The sequence below is a fragment of the Urocampus carinirostris genome, unplaced genomic scaffold (genome assembly GCF_059441175.1).
Source record: "Urocampus carinirostris isolate Australia breed hairy pipefish unplaced genomic scaffold, RoL_Ucar_1.0 HiC_scaffold_21, whole genome shotgun sequence".
Lineage (NCBI taxonomy): Eukaryota > Metazoa > Chordata > Actinopteri > Syngnathiformes > Syngnathidae > Urocampus > Urocampus carinirostris.
The window spans coordinates 169451-182666 of NW_028283128.1; the positions used below are offsets into that span (position 1 = coordinate 169451).

The 13216-nt window shown below is 42.4% G+C and overlaps 1 long non-coding RNA gene and 1 pseudogene across 1 annotated transcript in view; both read right to left on the reverse strand.

Annotated features, from left to right (window-relative positions):
- Positions 1-13216, reverse strand: part of LOC148345879 (uncharacterized) — a 21356-nt gene continuing 8140 nt past the window's right edge. Inside the window, exon 2 of the long non-coding RNA XR_015848388.1 lies at positions 1-654. This is a non-coding gene — a long non-coding RNA (uncharacterized LOC148345879). The remainder of the gene's footprint in view (positions 655-13216) is intronic.
- On the reverse strand, positions 4420-4580 carry LOC148345880 (U2 spliceosomal RNA; annotated as a pseudogene).

Genomic DNA, 13216 nt, shown 5'->3' on the forward strand with positions numbered 1-13216 from the left:
TCAAGTCAGTCAAGTCACATTTAATTGTATAGCCCTTAATCACAAAAATGTCTCAAAGGACTGCACAGGGTTATAATTTCACCGTCGCCTGATTTTAAACCAACATGTGGGCAGGGAAAAACTCAAAACCTCAGCGTGAGGAAAAAAGAAACCTTGAAAAGGGTGGTAATCCCCCTTTCAGGATGACCAGGGTGTAATAGATTTAGCACTGGGTAACAGTATACAAACATAGTAAACATCAATAAAAGAGAACAATAGATAACATGTCGAAATTTGTCTAAAAAGTCCATAACAGCGACGACGCAGCTTCCTATCTCTGCCGGCTGGTCAATGCAGGTGTTGACATGCTTTAGGTAAGACGGTGGTTCGCTGACTCATCTCAAATCGTCCTTCTCCCAAGTGTCACCACCGGCCAAACATTCAGAAAAAGACAGGACAATACAAAATATGAGGTGGGCATCAATCGTACGCTTTTGAATAGAAATGTGTCTTAAGTCTAGATTTAAAAATTTCCACTGAGGTTGCAGATCTTATTTCTGGAGGCGCAGAGCATTCCACAGCACCGCGACCCGGATTGGAGATCGCTCTCGAGCCTGCAGACTTCTTTTTGGCTCTCGGAGTCACAAGTAGACCGGCATTTTCAGAGCGGAGGCTCTGTGCAGTAACATAGGGAGAAACCAAATCTGAGAGATAAGAGGGCACAAGTCCATGCAAATATTTGTATGTTAGTAAAAGAACCTTAAAGTCACATCTTAGGTGGACTGGGAGCCAGTGCAAGTTGGCCATTACAGGAGTAATATGCACAAACTTTTTTGTCTTAGTCAAGGGTCTCGCTGCCGCATTCTGAACCAGCAGCAAACATTAGATGCTAGACATCGGGAGACCAGAAAGCAATACATGACAGTAAATCAAGCCGAGAATTAATAAACGCATGAATTAGAACCTCTGCATCTAATTGGGACAGCATCGAACAAATCTTTGCAATATTACGGAGGTGTAAGGTCATATTTTTCATGTGTAACTGACAGATTGGGATAAAATATAACATGTAGATTTTTGACCGAATCACTATGGGTGATATTACATTTGTCTAGGTTCAGGGCAGTGTTTGAAAACAACTCACGACAATGAGCTGGACCAACAATCAACATTTCAGTTTTTTTCTGGGTTTATCTATCTACCTATCCTGGTCATATCCCTCTAGAGGGGAGACCGACAGCAAGACAAACACATACAAAAACAAAGAAAATAAAAAGGGAAAACGGAGCAAAAACACACACAACATTTTTTGGACCATGGCCAACCCAAATGCCCAAACACCTGGGTTAAGGCGCAAAAAATTAAGTGACATCCATCTTTGAATCTCAGTAAGCCAGGCCTCCAGATTTCTACAATTTAACCGTTGAGTGTCATTTGCATAGCAATGGAAACTATTATACTTGCAGATAATATCACCTAGCGGAAGCATATAAATACTAAAGAGAAGGGGGCTAAATACAGAGCCCCATGGAACGCCACAGGGGACATCAAAATGGCTAGAGGTCAGATTGCCGTAGTTAACGCATTGCGTCCTGTCTGACAGGTAGGACCTAAACCACGAGAGTACAGTCCCCAAGATACCGATGCATTCCAGACGAACAAATACCATGTTTTGGGCCACAGTATCAAAAGCAGCACTGAGATCCAGCAGCAGTAACATTGACAAGGCACCAGAATCTTTTGCAAAGAGGTGATCATTGGTTACTTTAGCCTGGGCTATCTCAGGAGAGTGATTTTCTCTAAATGCTCACTGGACAGTCTCAAAGATTAATTTCCGGCATAAAGTCATAAAGCTGCATTGCAACGACCTTTTCAAGTAATTTTGCAAAAAATGGCAGATATGACACTCGCCTATAATTACCTACACTTTCCAGGTCAAGGTTAGGTTGCTTAAGCGTGGGTTTAATGACAGCAGACTCAAAGGCTACAGGAACAATACCCCAGGATAGCGATATATTAATCATATTTAAAACTGAAGGTCATGAGATCCCAAACAGATCTTTCACCAGTAAAGCCAGAAACGGATCAAGAAAGCAAGTAGTTCGTTTGACCCTACTGACCATCTTGTTAGACCAGTGTCTAAAATAACGTCTGCCCGGATGCCCGGGGCGTGCATCTTTTACGTCGGGCGTACAACTTACAAAACATCTCCGCCCGGGTGGCCGACAACTTTTTCAAGGGAAAAAAAGGTTGTTTTTTTTTTAAATCAAACTTTTGCTTTATTCCGATTTCAAAATCTTTGTTCGGTTTGGAAATTTCGGTTCATTTGGCAATTTGCATACTCGGCAACCGATCAGAAGCCTGCATCAAATAACTTCGTGCTTCCGGACTCTCCCGAGCGTTATAAGGTCGTGCATTTGCATTTCATTTTCTAAAATACACACAACAGAGAACACAAGAAAAATGGATAAGTGGTTAGGAATCAAGCCAAAACCTCAGTCCCAGAAGAAAGATTCAAAAGAAGCTAAAATTTATGACGCTGCAAAACGTAAACGTACATTAAAAGCATCGTGGAAAGAGTTCACGTGGCTTGTAGAAGACGCAACACAAACATTGCATGAATGATGACGAGTAAATACAGCAGTGGCACGTGAGGGGTTACCCAGTGGCACGCGAGCGCACGGCAAAATAATAATGATTTTTTGTTTTTCGCGCATTTACCTGAAATTTAGACATTTTCAGTTGTGCGGCGTGTTGTTTAGAGGCTTTACGGTCACGCCCCTCCTCCTCTGCTCCGTTTGTGAGCGTGTGTCTGTGCGGTGCCGAGGAGAGGGGAAGAGATCTGTGTTGTAACCCAGCCAACGAAACACAGGCGCGCGATAACCGAATGAATCATGGCGGCTTTTCCAGCAAAAAATGTTGTTCTTTTCAGCCAGCATGGGCAAATGACTGGGGCCTTGTGCAAAAAATGACCATGCTCTTTGTGCATTATGCCTTGAGAGTGTTGTACCTCGCACATCAAGTATTAAACGTCAATACGTAACGAATCATGAACATGAATTCAAGGACGAGTCTGACAAGGCGGTGACATTGAAACGCGCTGTGTCCAGGTTACGGCAAACAAACACAGATCCTGAAAACCACTGTCACTTCTAAAAGCGCCATTGCTCACTATATAGCAAAGCATGGAAAATCTTTTACTTAATGCGAATATATCAAAGAAGCGTTGTTTTTGAGCTCGGAAGTTTTGTTTGATGGCTTGCATAACAAATAGACAATCAAAATCAAGAGTAAAACACATCCCCATTCATACTAACCCTAACCCTAACTTTCTGAGATTCTGTGATTAGTTTAGGCTTTCCAATTTTATAACAAAGTATTTCAGTGACTAGTGACATCGTAAAGACAAGACTTTATCAACAGTCTGACGGCAGACCGGTGGAACATTGAAGGGTTTAATATATTTTTGTTGAATTTTTAAAAAAAACATCCTTTGCAAAATGTCCAGACAAGAATATCTTATTTCAAATCAGATTTTATGCAGAGTAGTAAAGACTTGCAGTTTTTGCCTAAAATTTGCTGTTCATAGTGCTGTGTTTTTACTAACTTGTATGAATGCCACAATTCAGTATTTAGTAACTATTGGGGGGGTTAAGGGTTATTGTTCTATTTTTTCTATTAATCATCCATTATCCGTTATCAGTCAGTTCATAAAACGCTACAAAGCCAAGGAGCCGGGACTCTTACTCTCAGCCAAAAGGCCAAGCTAAAGAAGCGAGGGGGTGGGGGGTTAGGGGGTGGATTTTTTAAAGGTTATTGTTGTATCTTCTTTATTCATTATCCATCATCGGCAAGTTCATAATACGCTACAAAGTCTAGGAGCCGGGACACTTACTCTCAGCCAAAAGGCCAAGCTAAGGTCCTAGCCCCAAAGCCGTGCTGCGATCATTGCGAATGCACCGATCCCGGAGGTACTACAATACCAGGCCAGTGATCGTATACAAGATCAGAACCACAACTGACCAGGGGGGGGGGGATTTTTTAAGGGTTATTGTTCTATCTTCTTTATTCATTATCCATTATCCGTTATCGGTCAGTTCATAATACGCTACAAAGCCTAGGAGCCGGGACTCTTACTCTCAGCCAAAAGGCCAAGGTAAGGTCCTAGCCTTAAAGCCTTGCTGCGATCATTGCGAATGCACCGTTACTGGAGGTACTGCAATACCGGGCCGATGCGTGGAGTGGACAAAGCATGACCGTCTCCTCCCAGTTATATCAGAACCACAGGAGGGGATTTTTAAGGGTTATTGTTCTATATTCGTTATTCATTATCCATTATCGGTCAGTTCATAATGCGCTACAAAGCCTAGGAGCCGGGACACTTACTCTCAGCCAAAAGGCCAAGCTAAGGTCCTAGCCTTAAAGCCTTGCTGCGATCATTGCGAATGCACCGTTCCCGGAGGTACTGCAATACCGGGCCGATGCGTGGAGTGGACAGAGCAAGCTCTTATTCCATCTCCGGATTGCAAAAATCAAAGATCATGGCTCTTCATAGATTGTTCACAAATCTTAAACACGATTGTAACTGCATAGTTGGTTACAGGAGGGGGGGGGTTTAAGGGTTATTGTTCTATCTTCGTTATTCATTATCCATTTTTTTGGGTTTAAACAATTTTATTGACACTATTAACAACAAATAAACAATGTGAGGTTTGAACAATTTTTCTCGATAATTTTAGCAGCAATTAGGCATATTCACAATTTCGTTATATCTGACAATATGACATTTTAACAATTTTTTCAACATTTTTAACAGCAATTAATGGTTTGAACAAATTCATTGACACTAATAACAGAAAACAATCTTGTCAATCTCAACAGCAATCAAGCACATTCACAATATTATATTTCAATATGACGTTTAACAGCAAACACAATGTGAGGTTTGAACAACCCTTCTCTAAAATCTTAATAGCAATCAAGCGTATTCACAATTTCGTTGTATAACATCTTTGTTAGTGTCAATAGATTCGTCCAGGCCAAAGTCGATTGTCTTTGTTTTGAACAAATCCACCGACACCAACAGCAGCAAAACAAATACGACGATCTCAACAGCCATCAAGCATTTTCACAATTTTGTTATATCTGACAATATGACATGACGATATTTTAACACTTTTTTCTGACATTTTCAACATCAATTAAACAATTTCAGAGTTATTATCTTTTAATAGTAGTTAACCAAAGTGTAAAGGGCAAAACTATTGTGCAAGGGCATAGCTCTGTCATCCCACCCTCCCAAGCAGCATCCTCCAGTCCTCTTTGTGGGTCCTCTCCCTTCTTACTTCTACTTTCCACAACCCAGGCCGTTGCTTCCGGGACCCCCACAGTGTAGCCCCGGTTCCCCACTCCGGGTGGGTGCAGACGATTCTTCTTTATGGTTGCGTCCTAGGCCCGCCGCTCACAGATTGTATGGTATCTACAGCCATTTGGAGCACAGCCACTGGGGTTATCTGCCTGCACCTCCATACCAGCAGGTTTCTAGAGGTCCAGATGGCGTCCTTGATGGCGGCGAGAGTGAGCCAATCCCTGGCAAAGTCGTTCCGAGACCTCCTCGACCGACTCATCCCGTAAAGCACGTACTGTGCATCAGGGACCTCCCCTGCTGGCAAGTCCGGGAATTTTCCTAGTTGGTCGGCCATTGTCCACAAGTCCTCGGCAGCGCTGCACTCACAAAAAAGGTGCCTCACCGACTCCTGGGCGCCACAGCCAGGTCGAGGGCACGTCGAAGTCGCTGACATTCCTCGGTGGTGCATTACGGCTCTGACTGGGAGAACCTCATGAGCCACCATCCATGACAAGTCTCGTAGTCTGTTTGGGAGGGCAGGATGATTCACGTTGCTCCAAACCGTTGTAGGTTCGCCAAACGCAAGCCCCCGCACAGGACTTACTGTTGCACGCTCTTGCACAATAGCAATAAGGGCCCTGTGGTTTTGTAAAGTGTGACTTTCTTGTGTTTCTAAATCAAACTTCTTTAAAAAATCCCGAATAAAGAGATGTGTTGGTGGCAAGTTAAATGAAACTGGAATCAAACGATTGTTTGGTACAAGCTTTAGCTTCCGCAAATATGAGCCCATCCAGAACCGGGTCATCGCTTGACTTTTCGGGTTGTTGGGTGGGCCCACAGCGTTTTGGAAGTGGAGAGAGACATATTTGCTTCCCAGGAAAAGCTGTAGATCAGGCACTCCTTTCCCCCTTTTTCCTTTTTCTTTTTCATTGTATCTCTTTTTATCCTTTCCCACTTTGAGCCCCAGACAAAGCAAAAGAGGGCTCGGTCCAGTTGTAACAGCACGTTTCTTTTGGGCATAAAAACTAAACTGATTGATAAAAGCAGTGGGAGGATGATCGCTTTGATGATTAGGACCTTCCCCTCTATTGTCAGTTTTCTTAGTGACCAAAAAACAAGTCTTTGCTTAACTTTCCTTGTCACGTCATCCCAGTTGGTCTCGCCTCCTCCATCTGCATTGAATTTTATCCCTAGGATTTTCTGGTCTGTCTTTAACACCGTCAGTGGGAGTCCTGCCTTTTCTGTCTTTTTCCACGTTCCATAAAACTTCACTTGTGACTTTTCTCTATTTAGCCTTGACCCAGACGCCTTCCCAAACAGGTCAGTCAAGTCAAGGGCTCTTCCAACAGATGCGCGGTCAGTACATAAAATATTAAAATCATCCATGTACAAAACACACTTGGTAATTTGTCCCCCACTTCCTGGGATATTGATCCCTTCGACAAATCTATCTTTTCTTAACATTTGTGCCAAAGGTTCAATGCAAAGAACATAGAGAAGGGGAGCCATAGGGCAACCTTGACGTACACCGCAGTTGATCTCGATTGCTTCCGATAAATTCCCGTTAATCATGAATTTGCTGTAGATGTCTCGGTATAGCAGTCCTACCCACTTGATGTATTTTTGGGGAAAACCACATTTTTGCAATACCCTGAAGAGGTATTGGTGCGAGACTCGATCAAAGGCTTTTTCAAAGTCTAGGTTTAGGACCGCTAGTCGCATGTTTCTGTCTCTCGCATAACAAATGGTGTCACGGATCAGCATGAGACTGTCGCTGATCTTCCTTCCCACAATGGCACAGGTTTGGTCTGGATCAACCAAGTCTCCCAAGACTACAGACATTTGTGTTGCTAGAAGCTTGCTGAAAATTTTACAGTCCACGTTTAAAAGCGTTATGGGTCGCCAGTTTTTTAAGTCAATTTTGTCTCCTTTTTTGTGCAATAGAGTAACTATCCCTATTCTGAAACTGTCTCTTTAAGTTTCTTGTTTTTTTCCTGCATTTTTAAAAAAGGTCTGTGTTCGTTTCTTTGTCATTTCCCACCATTGTGCTTGTGAATCATACGAGTCTTGAAGGGTCTGCCAGTCTTTGTACAGCTCCCTGTATTGTGCGGCTTGAGCCTCATCCTCCAGCAGGGAGCAGTTTAACTTCCACAAACCCTTCCCAACAGTCATACCTGAAGGAAATGAGAAAGAGCAGGACAGTAGCAAGTGATCCGAAAAAAAAACTGGAATTAATCTTGCATCACTCTGTGCTAAACCCCTCGTAAATATGTAGTCTATTCGAGAGGCTCTGGCATTGTCACTACTGAACCAGGTGAAGCCCTCCTCTCCTGGATGTATGGATTTAAAACAGTCTACCAGTTTAAATGTCCGGCACATGTCTTGTAATAAAGTTGATGTTTTATCTACTTTAAACTCGTCATCGGTCCTCTTTCTATCCTTCCTACTTAGGATGCAATTAAAATCTCCTCCCACGATTAGTGGTTGATGGCCTAGCATATCCGACTGGATGTCCTCTAAGAGTTCGTACCTGAGTTGTCTGTCGGTATGTTATTGAGGTTAAAATCATTCCCTATATAAGAAAGTCTTGCTAAGATTGCGCGTCCGTCTCTCATCACAGTACTCCCCTTTAGGATGAGTTGAGGGTTGTTTATCAAAATGGCTACCCCATCGTTACGGTTTTCATTCGAGCCACTCCATAATGACGGATATGGCCAAATCTCTTCCCACTGTTTATAATTTTTTAGAAAGGGGATGCAGCATTCTTGTAGTAAAAACACATCCGTTCTGAACAATAAAACGCTGTGAGCCTTAACCTTTGATCTCACACTTCTCACATTGATAGTAGAGAATGTAATGTTCATAATTATTGTTAAAGTATTTAAACTACTTGGACAAAACCGGGGGATCCGAGTCCATTCTTTGGTGATCATCGAGGGTGTCACCTGTGTCAGACACATCACTTAAGAGCAGTACCTCATTTGGAGACTCACCGGGGAAAACTTTGGAATCCTCTGACTCTCTGTCTGTGGTTCCAGGTCTTCCCCTTTTTTCTGGGTTAGGGGGTGAGGCAGAGGACCTATCAAGGGGTCTCTTACTTCCCTGCCCACAAAGGGTCCGATTTTTTCCCTCCCCGACTTCCTCCGTCTCAACTTCATACAGTTCCCTTGTAGGCTTTTTCATCGGCAATCGGCTTTCTTCTAAATCTCTTCTCTTTGTTTCCGGTGTTTTCACCACCCACAATTTTGTCTTACTTTTACCCCTCTTTCCAGTGCCCGTAGGGTTTTTTGGGGAGTCGTTCGCCTTTTCGATTTGTTTGTCTTTTTCAAATCCCGGAAGTGGCATAGCAAACAATTTTGTTATTTTGGACTCTCTTCCAGGCCCTTCCTGATTAATATGTGTTTTTGGAGTGACAGTTGCCTTTTCTATTTGTTTGTCTTGTCCAAATTCAGGTATTTGATGAAAAATCGAATTAGAATTTCCAGTTCCTTCCTGACTCAAATTTGATTCTTTGGTCTCTCCTCCAGAGGTTTGGGATGTATTTTCAATTTGTTTGTCTTGTTCATTGTCTTTGTGCATTTCTTGTTCATCTTCATTGGGTATTTCCATAATTTTATTCATTTCCTGTTCATCTTCATTGGGTATTTCCATAACTTTATTCATTTCTTGTTCATTTTTATTTTGTATTTCCATAACTTTATTCATTTCATTGTTTTTGTTGTCTTTTTTCATTTCATTGTCTTTGTTACATATATTAATTTAATTATCTATGTTGTCTGACATCATTTCATTGTCTTTGTTGTCTTTGTTAACTCCCTAGCTTTCAACTTGTTAGCAAACGATTTTGGGCAGTTTCTATAGAGGTTGTTCGTTTCTCCGCAGAGATTGCATTTTCTGCTATTGGTGCATTCCTCAAAGGAATGTCCAATTGTCCTGCACTTTCCACAAAAAATTCGATCACATACCTCAGCCAGATGCCCATGCTCACCACATTTATGACAGAGTTTCGGTTGTCCTTGATAGTGGATAAAGCCAGAGTTTTCCCCCAGGAATATAGTCGACGGGAGTTGTTTCAGTCCCTGAAAGCCCTGAGGATCTTGCCATTGCTGGATGGGTATCCTCCAGGCACAATTCCAATTGTTTTTCTCATCCCTCACCTTCATAGCCTGGCCTTTTATCGAGCAATATCTACTCAACAAATAACAGATGTCATCAGCATTCACCATTTCATTAAACATCCTGACAATAACTATCTTGTTAGCATTATCAGACAGCTTCTCCACTGTAAATCCAGAAAACTGGGGCCTCACCCCCTCAAAACGATTCCAAAACTCTTGATAAAGAGCCGCCGTTACAAAACTTACATCAAAGCCTTTGCCAGAAGGCAAGTTTATGACGCAATGTAAGTCCTCCATTTTAAACTTCAGAATTTTATCAATGTTGGGGAGGCAGCGTCATGAAGAAGGATTCCTCTCGTCTCAATAAACTGGCGAGGAAAGCGAGCTCTGTTGTGGGCACAGAGCTCGACAGCCTGACAACAGTAGCTGAGAGACGGGCACTGAAAAAGCTGCGGTCAATCATGGACAATTCATCACATCCACTACACAGCATTATATCCAGACAGAAGAGCAGCTTCAGCGACTGACTGCTGTTACTGTCTTGTACCACGGACAGACTGAAGAGACCTTTTCTTCCTCATGCCATGAGGCTCTTTAACTCCACCTGGCGGAGTAAAGGCCCACACTAAACCACACACCCCTACATTGCATATTACCGTACTTTTATTGCAGTGTGTATTTTATGTAGCACTATTTAAAGCACTATTGTTACAGTGTTAATGTTACTGTTTACCTGACTTGTTAACCTGAATGCCCATTTTGCACATCTGGTTAGCTACTCCTCTTGCACTATCGGCACTATGGTAAAATACTATACGTAGCCATAATACAATACAATACAACTTTTACTTATATCTGTACATTCGAGGAAACTGTGCGGGTCAGATGTATCGACATTTCGTTCTGTATACACGTGTACTAGAATGACAATAAAGTAGATCTGAATCTGAATCTGAATCTGAAATACTCTATACAACACGCTACAGTGGGTATTAGCCCGTCACATTGGGTGTTTTGTATATTGTATTCCTATTGCTTTATTATTGTGCTGTTCTCAGCAAAGGGATGGGTTTGAACAAATTTATTGACACTAATAACAGAAAACAATCATGACAATATCAACAGCAATTAAGCACATTCACAATATTATATTTCAATATGACGTTTTTAACAGCAAACACAATGTGAGGTTTGAACAACCCTTCTCGAAAATCTTAATAGCAATCAAGCATATTCACAATTTCATTATATAACATCTTTGATAGTGTCAATAGATCCGTCCAGGTCAAAGTCGATTGCCTTTGGTCTGAACAAATCCACCAGATTTTTTTTTTTTTTTTAATTTTTTTTTTTTTTAACAAATTTATTGACACTAAAAACAGAAAACAATCATGACAATCTCAACAGCAATTAAGCACATTCACAATATTATATTCCAATATGACGTTTTTAACAGCAAGCACAAAGTGAGGTTTGAACAAACCTTCTCGAAAATCTTATTAGCAATCAAGCATATTCACAATTTCATTATATAACATCTTTGTTAATGTCAATAGATCCGTCCAGGCCAAATTTTTTTGGTTTGAACAAATTTATTGACACTAAAAACAGAAAACAATCATGACAATCTCAACAGCAATTAAGCACATTCACAATATTATATTCCAATATGACGTTTTTAACAGCAAACACAAAGTGAGGTTTGAACAAACCTTCTCGAAAATCTTATTAGCAATCAAGCATATTCACAATTTCATTATATAACATCTTTGTTAGTGTCAATAGATCCGTCCAGGCCAAAGTCGATTGTCCTCAGTCTGAACAAATCCACCGACACCAACAGCAGCAAAACAAACACGACAATCTCAACAGCCATCAAGCATATTCACAATTTTTTAATATCTGACAATATGACGTGACGATATGACGTTTTAACATTTTTTCCTGACATTTTCAACATCAATTAAACAATTTCAGAGTTATTTTCTTTTAACAGTAGTTAACCAGCGTGTAAAAGGCAATACTATTGTGCAAGGGCATAGCTCTGCCATCCCACCCTCCCAAGCAGCATTCTTCCAGTCCTCTGTGTGGGTCCTCTCCCTTCTGGTGTTCCGCAGGGTTCAGTGCTTGGCCCCCTTCTTTTCAGTATTTACATGCTTCCATTAGGTGATATTATTCGCAAGTACAATATCAGCTTCCACTGCTACGCAGACGACACTCAACTATATCTTCCGTTGGAGGAATCTCACACACTAAACTGTGGAAATTTGGAGGCCTGCCTCGTTGAGATAAAAGAGTGGATGTCACTCAATTTCTTGCGTCTTAACTCTGAAAAGACCGAAATGTTAGTCATTGGTCCATCTAAATGCCGTGATATATTCTCAAAAACTGCTGTGAACATTGACAAATGTCACATCACACAGAGTGACTCAGTTAAAAATTTAGGTGTCATATTTGACCCTGATCTATCCTTTGAAATGCATGTAAAGAAAACTACTAGAACCGCTTTCTTCCATCTTCGTAACATTGCTAAAATCCGTTCAATACTGTCTCAGTCTGATGCGGAAATTATAATTCATGCGTTTGTCACCTCCCGTCTCGATTACTGTAATGCACTACTCTCTGGTCTCCCGAAGTCTAGAATCAAATCACTTCAGCTGGTACAAAATGCCGCAGCGAGGCTTTTAACTAGGACAAACAAGTACGATCACATAACACCGATTTTGGCTAACCTGCATTGGCTCCCAGTTAGCCATAGATGTGATTTCAAGGTTCTCTTAGTATTGTACAAAATCATACATGGACTTGCTCCCTCTTATCTTTCAGATCTGATTTGCCCCTACGTCCCGGTCCGAAGCCTACGATCTGAGAGTGCCGGTCTTCTGGTGATCCCAAGAGCAAATAAGTGTTCTGCTGGTTCGAGAGCGTTCTCCATCCGGGCACCGGTGCTGTGGAATGCTCTTCCCCCTGAGATCCGATCTGCAACCTCAGTGGAAATGTTTAAATCTAAACTTAAAACTCACTTCTACTCCATAGCATATGAATAACCTACTCTTCTCGTCGGCTGAAAAAATAGTCTGTGTAACATAGTGTAATAATCTGTGAAGCCCTTTGAGACTCTTCGTGATTTAGGGCTATACAAATAAAAATGACTTGACTTGACTTGACTTCTGTGTGGGTCCTCTCCCTTCTGGGTTCCACAACCCAGGCCGTTGCTGCTCGGACTCCCACAGTGTAGCTCCGGCTCCCCCCTCCGGGTGGGTGCAGACGAGTCTTCTTTATGGCTGCGTCCTAGGCCCGCCGCTCGCAGATTGTATGGTATCTGCAGCCATTTGGAGCACAGCCACGGGGGGGATCTGCCTGCACCTCCATACCAGCAGGTTTCTGGAGGTCCAGATGGCGTCCTTGATGGCGGCGAGAGTGAGCCAGTCCCTGGCAAAGTCGTTCCGAGACCTCCTCGACCGACTCATCCCGTAAAGCACGTACTGTGCATCAGGGACCTCCCCTGCTGGCAAGTCCGGGAACTTTCCTAGTTGGTCGGCCATTGTCCACAAGACCTGGGCAGCGCTGCACTCACAAAAAAGGTGCCTCACCGACTCCTGGGCGCCACAGCCAGGTCGAGGGCACGTCGAAGTCGCTGACATTCCTCGGTGGTGCATTACGGCTCTGACTGGGAGAACCTCATGAGCCACCATCCATGACAAGTCTCGTAGTCTGTTTGGGAGGGCAGGATGATTCACGTTGCTCCAAACCGTTGTGGATTCGCCAAACG